Raw genomic sequence first — 10,249 nt, forward strand, 5'->3', positions numbered from 1 at the left:
CATAAAAGTTGTAAAAGTTTTTTTCCAAAAAGTTTAACCCAATTTCTCAAAACCAAGTTCTCAAAATTAAAATTCTCATTTAAACACTTTTAAACACGAATTTTAAGTTTGTCTCTTACCAGAAGCGCTTGTTGCCTATTTCACTGGATTCGCTTTTTCAATTCCAGTGGCCGGGCACTCCTGGGCCTACGGCGTCGGTCCCTCTCCCTGAATCTAACGGGGTAGGTCTGACGTGAGTCAGGATTGCAGGTCACCGGCGCACTCCAGGTCCAGAAGGCTCGTCCAAGGAATCCCACTGTTCTGACACCAAAATTGTTATGGCAAAAACAATTGCTTACTGAATAAGAGACAAAGTCTAGTTCGATATGGTTAAACAAAAAGAATTTAATAAAGATTTCTTGCAAGAAAGAGGGCACGGTTCATGCAACCACAAGGCCACACCAAGCGTACTCTAAAGACACAACAGAAGACACAATCTTATATACTGTTGGCAACGAACTCCCCCCCTTCAGTACATTTCCATAGAGGTCCTTTGTTAAAGTTAGTGTCACGTAGGCTGTATATCTGATCTTACACACCCTAAGGTTCCTTCTCCTCACAGGTCCAACGTATGTCACACACCCCATATATTTCACATGGTCACCGTTAGTTTAAGATATAATCTCCCCAACGGAGGGAGTGTCCACCTAACGTCCACCCAGATGGTTCAAGACCTCTTGACCTCTGCCTGCCTAAGCATGACTCTGCATGGTTCATTTACCTCTGCCTAAGCATGACTCCGCATGTTTAGTATGGCCCTACTAACTAACATTAAATTTTGCCACCACAGACATCAGAAAAGCATCCGTATAAATAGAGGTAAGGAGGTCCAAGTGCACCGCCCTAGTTGTGAGGCACTTGAAAATGATCCCCCATCTCTTCTCCCGGCGGCGGCCCACTTTGATTTCAAATGGCCCAAAGCAGTTAATCAAATGGCCCAAAGCAGTAGAAGGCAGGCTTGAAAAGGCGCAGACGGGCTGATGGCAGGTCTGCCATCTTTGGCACGACAGGTTTTGCCCTCCATTGTCGACAGTCAGCGCAGCTGAACTGGTAGCGCCGGATAGCCTCACACCCTCGCAGGATCCAGAAGGAGCGTCGAAGCTCGGTGAACACCCGCTCTGGTCCTGGGTGACTGTGAGGGCCTGAGTGGTGGCCACAAAAGAGTGGTAACACACACACACACAACCTCACACAATACAAACCACATTTATTCATTTAAGATTAATCTATTGCAATCATTTATTTCAGTATAAAAATAATCACACAAGACAGACAATAGTCATTAATCTTTTTATTAAGTTTGCATTTGTTTATATTTTACAACACATTGACATACATTGTTACTGATTTGTAGTGCACACAAATTAGTTACGTTGTATTTGTTATTTACATTTATTTCTATTTTGAGTTTAAGTTTACCCGTGGTGTGGTGACTTCCAAACGTGGTCCGCTCCAGCAGCATCCTGGTGCAACAGAAATTATAGGTCTGGTTGAAACAGAATTTAAGCCATTTGGTTCTGCCCGGATCTACCATTTGCCGAGGTTGCCCGGGGGAGAAAGAAAATTTGATTTCTTTATGTATTGATTTATGTAGTTGTATATTTATGATATTTGATTGAATTTTGCTTTCCTTGATCTTGATTGAATATATTTCTTTCTTTAAGTTAAATTTTGATTCATTTGATGTTTAATGTTAAATGTAAAGTTTATTGGTTTTCCTCTTAATTTGTAATGGGCCCATCTTTTCCTTTATAAGCAGTTTCTTTGTTCAGTTGAGGGGTTGGTGGAGTCGATGGGCGGTGGCAACACTGGACTGTGACTGGAGCATTGATGGAGGGAAGTGACGGTAGTACCGGAAGTGATCTGGAGATGGAGGGAGAATCTAGTGGTAGGAGTACAGAAGTAATGGATTGGAGTAAAATTGCCAACCGTAAGAGAAAGAAAATCTCTAGAAACGAATCAGGAACTGATAGTGGAAAAGGAAAAGAAAGGATGCAGGCATGTACAAGCAAGGAGGATTTGAAGGTAATGATGAAGTTTGCAGAGAGCAATGTAATCAATCCGGTTAAATTAACCAAGGCACTTAAGAAAGCAATAGGCAACATAGAGAGTGCCAAGAATTTGAGAAACGGAAATCTTCTAATTTTCTGTAAAAATGAAAAACAACAGAAAGCTGCCCAGGGCATAAAATCAATATGTGGACAATCAGTGAGTTGTACAATACCGAGTAAGAGAGCTTGGTTAAGGGGAGTGATCTCTGGAATACCAATTGAGGTTTCCAATGAAACAGTAAAGAGCAACATATCAGGGGCCAAGGTCCTTGAAGTGAAAAGACTCAAATGTGTACGAAACAAAGAGAAAGTAGATAGTCTTTCACTAATGATTCAATTTGATGAGGAAAGAATGCCAGAGAGAGTGTACATTGGATATGTCAGTTATGTGGTAAGAGCATATGTACCTCCTCCAATCAGATGTTTTAAATGTCAAAAATATGGGCATGTAGCTGCAGTCTGTAAGGGAAATCAACGATGTGCTAAATGTAGTGGTAACCATGTATATGGAAAATGTGAACAAGGGACACAGCTAAAATGCTGCAACTGTGGAGGCGAACACAGTGCTGGCTTTGGGGGATGTGAGGTACATAAGAATGCTGTAAAAATTCAGAATGTCAGGATGCAAGAGGGAATATCATATGCTGAGGCAATTAAAAAAGTGAAACAGACAAAAGTGGGTCAAGTAAATGAGAAAACAGTTCCAATGAATCAGGAAAATATATCAGTATCGCAACCTAGAATAAATGAGGAATTTCTCAAAGTTGGAAAAGTTGAATTCATTACATTTTTAGCTGAGGTAATAAATTGTGCTGCACAAACCGAAAGCAGAACGGAGAGGATAAAAATCATAATTAAGGCAGCTGAGAAGCATTTACAGTTTGGAGATGTCTCCCTGGAGCAAGTAAACGAAAAACTCAAGGGTCAAGTAGTAGAGGCAACATGTGGAGGCTCTTAATGGTTTTACTAGTTTTACAGTGGAATGCAAGGAGTTTAATCGCAAATGGGCAAGAGTTTAAAAAGGTAATAGAAGATAAGGAATGCAAACCTCATGTTATATGCATACAAGAGACCTGGCTGAAACCTCATTTAGATTTTGTGATGCAAGGATATACAGGCATTAGAAGGGATAGACAGGCAGGTAATGGTGGAGGGGTGGCAACATTTATTAAAAATGAAATTGCAGATAGAATATTAGAAATAAATGAAGAATATGAATCAATTACAGTAGAAATATTTTTAAGGAAACATAGTGTTAAAGTAATTAATTTTATAATCCTTGCAATAGGTTAAGTATTGAAGTGTTAGGAAACATAATCGATATGGGGATTAAAAAAGTAATATGGTGTGGGGATTTTAATGCATATAATACTTTATGGGGAAGTGGTAATACTGATCACAATGGTAAAGTAATAGAAGAAATGATGGATTTAAAGGGTTTGGTATGCATGAATGATGGTAGAGCTACAAGAATTGATGTAACTCGGGGTACTTGCTCACATATAGATTTAACACTGGTGTCGGAATGTTTAGCAGGGATGTGCGATTGGGATGTTTGGGAGGACTCTACAATAGGAAGTGATCATTATGCTATTAGTTGTAAAATAGGAGTGGTGGTTAGTGAAATTATAGAGGATAAGATGTGTAGATGGAAATTTAAAAAAGCAAATTGGGAGGCATTTAAATATGTTAGTGAAGTAAAGTTACAAAAGTTGTTTTTTAATGAGGAATTGGACAGTGTAGAAATGCATAATGAGAAATTATGTCAAATTCTGTATAGTACAGCTGAACAAATTATTGGTAGAAGCAAAGGAATAAAAAGAAATAAGTCAGTTCCATGGTGGACCGAGTTATGTAGTGAAGCAATTAAAGCTAGAAATAAGGCTTTTAAAAAGGTTAGAAAGAAGTATAAATTTGATGACCTAATTCAATATAAAAAAACACAAGCCAATGTGAGAAGGGTTATAAGAGCTGCTAAAAAGAATTACTGGAGAAGTTATTGTGATTCTATAGGGGAGAAAGTAGATGTCAGTGAAGTATGGGGTATGATCAGAAAGATAGGGGGGTTTAAAAAGAAACTTTGGTCTACCTGTTTTGAATAATGAGGATAGAATAGCTGTGACTAATGTAGAAAAGGCAGAAATGTTAGCAGAGGTGTTTGTTAAGGTACACAGTAATGATAACATATCAGAAGAAATGAAAATAAATAGAGAGCAAAGTATAAAGGAACATCCAAATATTATGATGGAGAAAGAGACATCCAATGATAATTTTGATGTGGAATTTTCATTGTATGAATTAAAGAGAGCAGTTGGGGGAGTTAAGCAAACATCTCCAGGAAAGGATGAGATATGCTATACGATGATGAAAAAATTATCCGATGTGTCTTTGAATTATATATTGCGTCTTTTTAATAAAGTCTGGAGAACAGGGAGACTTCCTATATCATGGAAACATGGGGTTATTATTCCTATATTAAAGCCAGCTAAGAACAAGCATAATGCTACAAATTATAGACCTATAGCGTTAACGTCGAATTTGTGTAAAATAATGGAACGTATGATTGTGTTCAGATTGAGCTATTTATTAGAAAGGAAAGGAATTATTTCACCTCATCAAAGTGGATTTCGGAAAGGACGCAGTACTTTAGATGCTGCCATATGTTTAGAGACGGATATAAGAAAGGCTCAAGTCAATAAGGAGGTGGTAATAGGTATATTTTTTGACATTGAAAAAGCTTATGACATGCTTTGGAAGGAAGGGCTATTAATAAAGTTAGAACAATTAGGGATAAAAGGAAGAATGTTTAACTGGGTAAAAGATTTTTTGCTGAATTGAACAGTCCAGGTAAGGGTTGGAACATCATGTTCTAGAATATACCGAATAGATAATGGTACTCCACAAGGAAGTGTGTGCAGTCCAATATTGTTTAATATAATGATAAATGATGTATTTCAAAATGTCAAATTAGATATAGGAAGATCTCTTTATGCTGATGATGGAGCAATATGGAAAAGGGGGAGAAATGTATCATATGTAACACAAATCATTCAAACAGCCGTTAATGACGTGGAAAAATGGGCCAATAAATGGAGTTTTAGATTATCAATTGCTAAAACCCAACTAGTCTGCTTTGCGAAGAGAAATAATATCCCTGAAATAAAAGTGAAGCTGTATGATCAGGTTCTGGAACAAGTTAAAGTTATTAGATATTTAGGGATATGGATGGATTCTAGGTTGAATTTTAATACACATGTACAGAAATTGTTAGAAAAATGCAAAAAGGGTATTAATGTATTAAGATGTTTACCAGGGATGGAATGGGGAGCTAGTCGAAAGTCGATACAAAGAATATATTGTGCCTTGATCAGGTCAGTAATCGATTATGGATGTATTATTTATGGATCTGCATCAAAATCGCTTATTTAAAAAGTTGAATCAATTCAGGCACAATCATTAAGAATATGTTGTGGGGCTTTTAGAACATCTCCTATAGCAGCGTTACAGGTTGAGGTAGGAGAAATGCCCATACATATACGTAAATTGAAATTATCAATGAATTATTGGATTAATATTAAAGGGCATTCAGAGACACACCCAGTCAAAGAAATATTAAAAGAGTGTTGGGAGTATGGAAATAATAGTATTACTAGTTTTTGTTGGACAGCAAACAAAGATGCTTTGACTTTAGGTATTAAGGAAATTCCAGTTAGTCCATCTATTGTTATTTCAGATATTCCTCCTTGGTTGCTTCCTACACCTCAAGTCGATTTTTGTCTTCAATATAAACTCAAGAATGAAGAATCCATACCTAAGGAGGTTGTTGTAAAAGAGTATTTGGAACAAGCATACTCCTCAATGCTCCATATATATACAGATGGGTCAAAGGATCCTACAACAGGATACACAGCAGCAGCTGTATACATTCAGAGATTCCAGGTCAACATTCAGAAAAGAATAACTAATTATGCATCTGTTTTTACAACTGAGTTGATAGCAATTATATTGGCGATTCAATGGGTGGAGGATATAAAGCCAATAAGGGTAGTTATTTGTTCAGACTCTATGTCAGCATTAAATAGTTTAATATCTGGGCAGTCAACAACTAGAACAGAATTAATATATGAGATTATAATAAATTTTTTAAGAATACAGGAAATGGGTATAGTCCTGAAGTTCACATGGGTACCTGCACATGTGGGAGTACATGGGAATGAAACAGTTGACAAACTGGCAAAACAGGCATTACAACATAACAATATCGAAGTACAAATTCCACTAAGTAGAGTTGAAATAAAAGGAAGAATTAAAGAATACATGAATAAAAAGTGGCAAGAAGAGTGGGACAGGGAAATAAAAGGCAGACATCTTTACAATATTCAAAAACGAGTTGGCAAAGGGAGAGAGTGTTTTAATAGTAGGAAAGAAGATATCATAATTTCACGACTCCGAATAGGACATTCTGGATTAAATCATTCATTGTTTATAATAGGGAAACACCAAACTGGATTGTGTACCTCATGCAGTGAAGTAGAGACTATTGAACATCTACTTTTACATTGTGTAGTATTTAGCAGGGAAAGAGAAGAGTTTATTAATAAATTGAAAGATATAGGATTAGTAAATTTCAGTATATCAAATCTATTAAGTTGTGCTTCAGGAGAATCAAGGATACAGAGGGAAATACTTAGTTATCTCAAAGAAACAGGATTGGATAGCAGAATTTAAAATTTATATATGGCATAAATATTATTTATTTATTTAATTACCTTTTTTTTTTTTTTTTTAAGTCCCTGTTGATGCTTCACACTCCAGTCCAGTTGGTGGCGGTAATACACCATAAGTTGGATTGTCAACCGCCATTAAACAATACAAGAAGAAGAAGAAGAAGAAGTTGAGGGGTTGTTGTTTTAGTTTGTTTCTTTCTCATCTGTTTGGTTTGTCTTTTCTTTTTGTTTGTTGTTTTGTTATATGGAAATTATGAGTTTGTAAAGTTATGCTTTTTGGGTTAAAATAAAGACCCGCTTTTTCATTCAAAAGCTGGTGTTCCTTGTGCTTTGGCTTGCTTGGTCCCTTACATATGGTGGCAGTGGTGGGATGTTTCCAGTCAGTCAAGGACACTAAGCTGGTTTGTTTTCTTTTGCCCCCTCGTGGCTGTTTTTTTTCCTGTTATTATGAGTCGTGCCTTAAAGAAAAGTATGCCCAAAGCTCCACCCTTTCAGCAAGAGGAAGAAAGAGGTGAGGAGGACCAGGATGTGGCAGAAGGAGCTGAAGGAGGCAAGGCAACAGGAGAAGTTTCAGTGACTGAGTTAGCCAGTCTGCTCCGAGCCCATATGGCCAGGACGGAAGGCCGGGAGACTGCAAGACAGCAGGAGCAGGTGGATCAAGAACGGCGTTTTAAGGCTCTCCAGCACCAGTTCAGTCTTTTGCAAATGGAGGTTCAAGCACGCACCTCTCCTAATGTTCGCATATCTGATGGTGGCCGGGAGGCCCAGGAAAGGCCTGATAGGGATCCTTCAGATTCTGATGGACACTCCGTGGCTTCAGCTCATCAGCAAAGTTTTAATCAGGACAATAGTGGCCCACCGTTATCTCAGGTACCTCGATTGGAGAAGTTGAGTGACACTGATGATATAGAGCACTTCATTGTTACTTTTGAAAGGATTGCTGTGGCTTGTAGGTGGACTAAAACTGATTGGGTTTGGCATTTAATCCCTTTGCTGACTGGTAAAGCAAGAGCAGCTTATGTCAATATGGATCTGAACGAGTCTACTGATTATGACCAAGTGAAGTATGCCATTTTAAAGAAATATGATGTTAATGCTGAAACTTATCGACAAAAGTTCCGTTCCCCAACAGTAGATCCAACTGAGAGTCCAAAGGAGCTCTACAACCGTCTCAAAGAACTCTTTGGCAAGTGGATCCAGCCTAAGACGAAAACAGTCGAGGAGGTGAGTGAAATCATCATTTTGGAGCAATATCTTAAAATGCTGTCCCCTGAACTCCAGGTGTGGATTCGGGAAAGGGATCCCAAAACAGCAGCAGAAGCAGCGAATTTGGCGGATGTGTTTGTTGCAGCCAGAGGAAGGAATAAGCCGTGGGCTTGGAAACCTGTTAAAGACTTCCGTTCTCCTGACGTGGTGCACTTTCAACAAAGGAAGGTGGAGGGGTCTGGTAAGCCCTACATGGGAAAACCCACTTCAGCCAAATTCAATGTTGCTCCTAAACAACCTCCCATATGTTATCTGTGTGGGCAAGAAAGACACACTAAACCAAATTGTCCAAAGATATCCGCGCAGCTTACACAGCTATGCTTTATACCTCGTAGGCATGTAACAAAATCACCAAGCTCTTTGAGAACTGCAAATGTGGAGATAAATGGTGAGAAATTGACTGCTTTGATTGACACTGGAAGTGACCAGACTCTGGTAAGAAGAGAGTTTATATCACCCTCTTTGATCAGTACAGTGAACAAACTACCTATTTGCTGCGTACATGGAGATGAGAGGATGCTACCTACCGCCAAGGTGTATGTTAAAATAGAAGATCAGACTTACCTGGTGGAGGTGGGGGTGGCTGATAACCTGTCTTTTCCTGTGATTCTGGGTCGAGATATACCAGTGCTGCTGGAGTTGTTGCACCCAATGCGACCATGTCACATGGTGACAACCAGAGCAAAGGCAAATCAGTCAAAGGAGATTGAACACACATTAAGTACCTTACCTTTCTTCGAAGCAGAGATTGAGGCCGGGGTGCCGAAGAGGAAAAAGTCTAGAAGTGAAAAGAGACAAGAGAGGGTAAAGTATGCTTCTCATACGGTGTCTGAAAATATGACCTCTAACTTACCTGTGAACTTGCAGATGCCCACCAACATTAGGCAGAGGCAGCAGGAAGATTCCAGTCTCGCGGAGTGCTTTGCTAAAGCTGCAGAGGTGAAAGAGAAGCCTCAAGACGACAATACAGCCAGATATGTGATTACGAATGGTCTACTCTATCGAGAAATTGGGGCCCATAAACAACTGGTGGTTCCGCAGTGTGTTCGGGAGATGGTGTTACATCTGAGTCACTCAATTCCGTGGGCTGGCCACCTAGGGAAAAACAAGACCACTGCAAGAATCAAAAAGTATTTTTTTCTGGCCTGGTTTGAAAGTAGAAGTGGCCCAATTTTGTAAAAGTTGTCCTGTTTGTCAAAAGGTTTCCCTGCAGTGTCCATTAAAAGCACCGCTACAACCACTTCCTATTATTGGTACTCCATTTGAGAGGCTTGGAATGGACGTCGTTGGTCCTGTGGAGAGGAGTTGCTCTGGGAACCGCTTCATGCTGGTGATAACAGACTATGCCACCAGATACCCAGAGGTATTTCCATTGCGATCTGTGAAAGCGAAACCTGTAGCTACTTCCTTGATTCAGTTATTCTCCAGGGTTGGGTTTCCTGCAGAAATTCTTACCGACCAGGGCACTAACTTCATGTCTACCTTGTTGAAACAGGTCTACCAGCTCTTAGGAATTAAGAGTCTCCGTACTACCCCCTACCATCCTCAAACTGATGGCCTGACTGAGCGATTCAACCAGACTTTGAAGCAGATGTTAAGAAAGTTTGTAGCTGAGACGGGTCGAGACTGGGATCAGTGGTTGCCCTATCTCCTGTTTGCATATCGGGAGGTCCCTCAGGCTTCCACAGGTTTCTCACCTTTCGAGCTATTGTATGGCCGTGATGTCAGGGGCCCATTGGGTCTGCTCCGGGAGATCTGGGAAGGAAGTCCTGAGAGGAAAGAGCCTACGAGTGTTGTCTCCTATGTTTTAGAAATGAGGGAGCGGTTGCAGAAGATGACCACATTGGCTCAGAATCATTTGGCAGAAGCCAGGGAACAGCAGAAGAACTGGTATGACCCTCGGGCTCGAGAGAGAAATCTAGAGGTTGGGAAAAAGGTACTTGTCATGTTGCCCAGTCAGGAGAGTAAACTGCTAGCTAAATGGCAGGGTCCTTATGAAATCAAGAAACGCCTGGGTCCTACAACCTATGAAGTCTGTATGCCTGGTCAAGATCATTCAAGTCGAGTCTTGCATGTTAACCTATTGAAGGAGTGGGTACCCCGTCCTGAAAAGGTACAAGCACTGATGGTACGCTGCGTTGAAGAGGACGAATCGGACGAGCAGTA

The sequence above is a fragment of the Pseudorasbora parva genome, chromosome 20, assembly GCF_024679245.1.
Source record: "Pseudorasbora parva isolate DD20220531a chromosome 20, ASM2467924v1, whole genome shotgun sequence".
NCBI classification, from domain to species: Eukaryota; Metazoa; Chordata; class Actinopteri; order Cypriniformes; family Gobionidae; genus Pseudorasbora; species Pseudorasbora parva.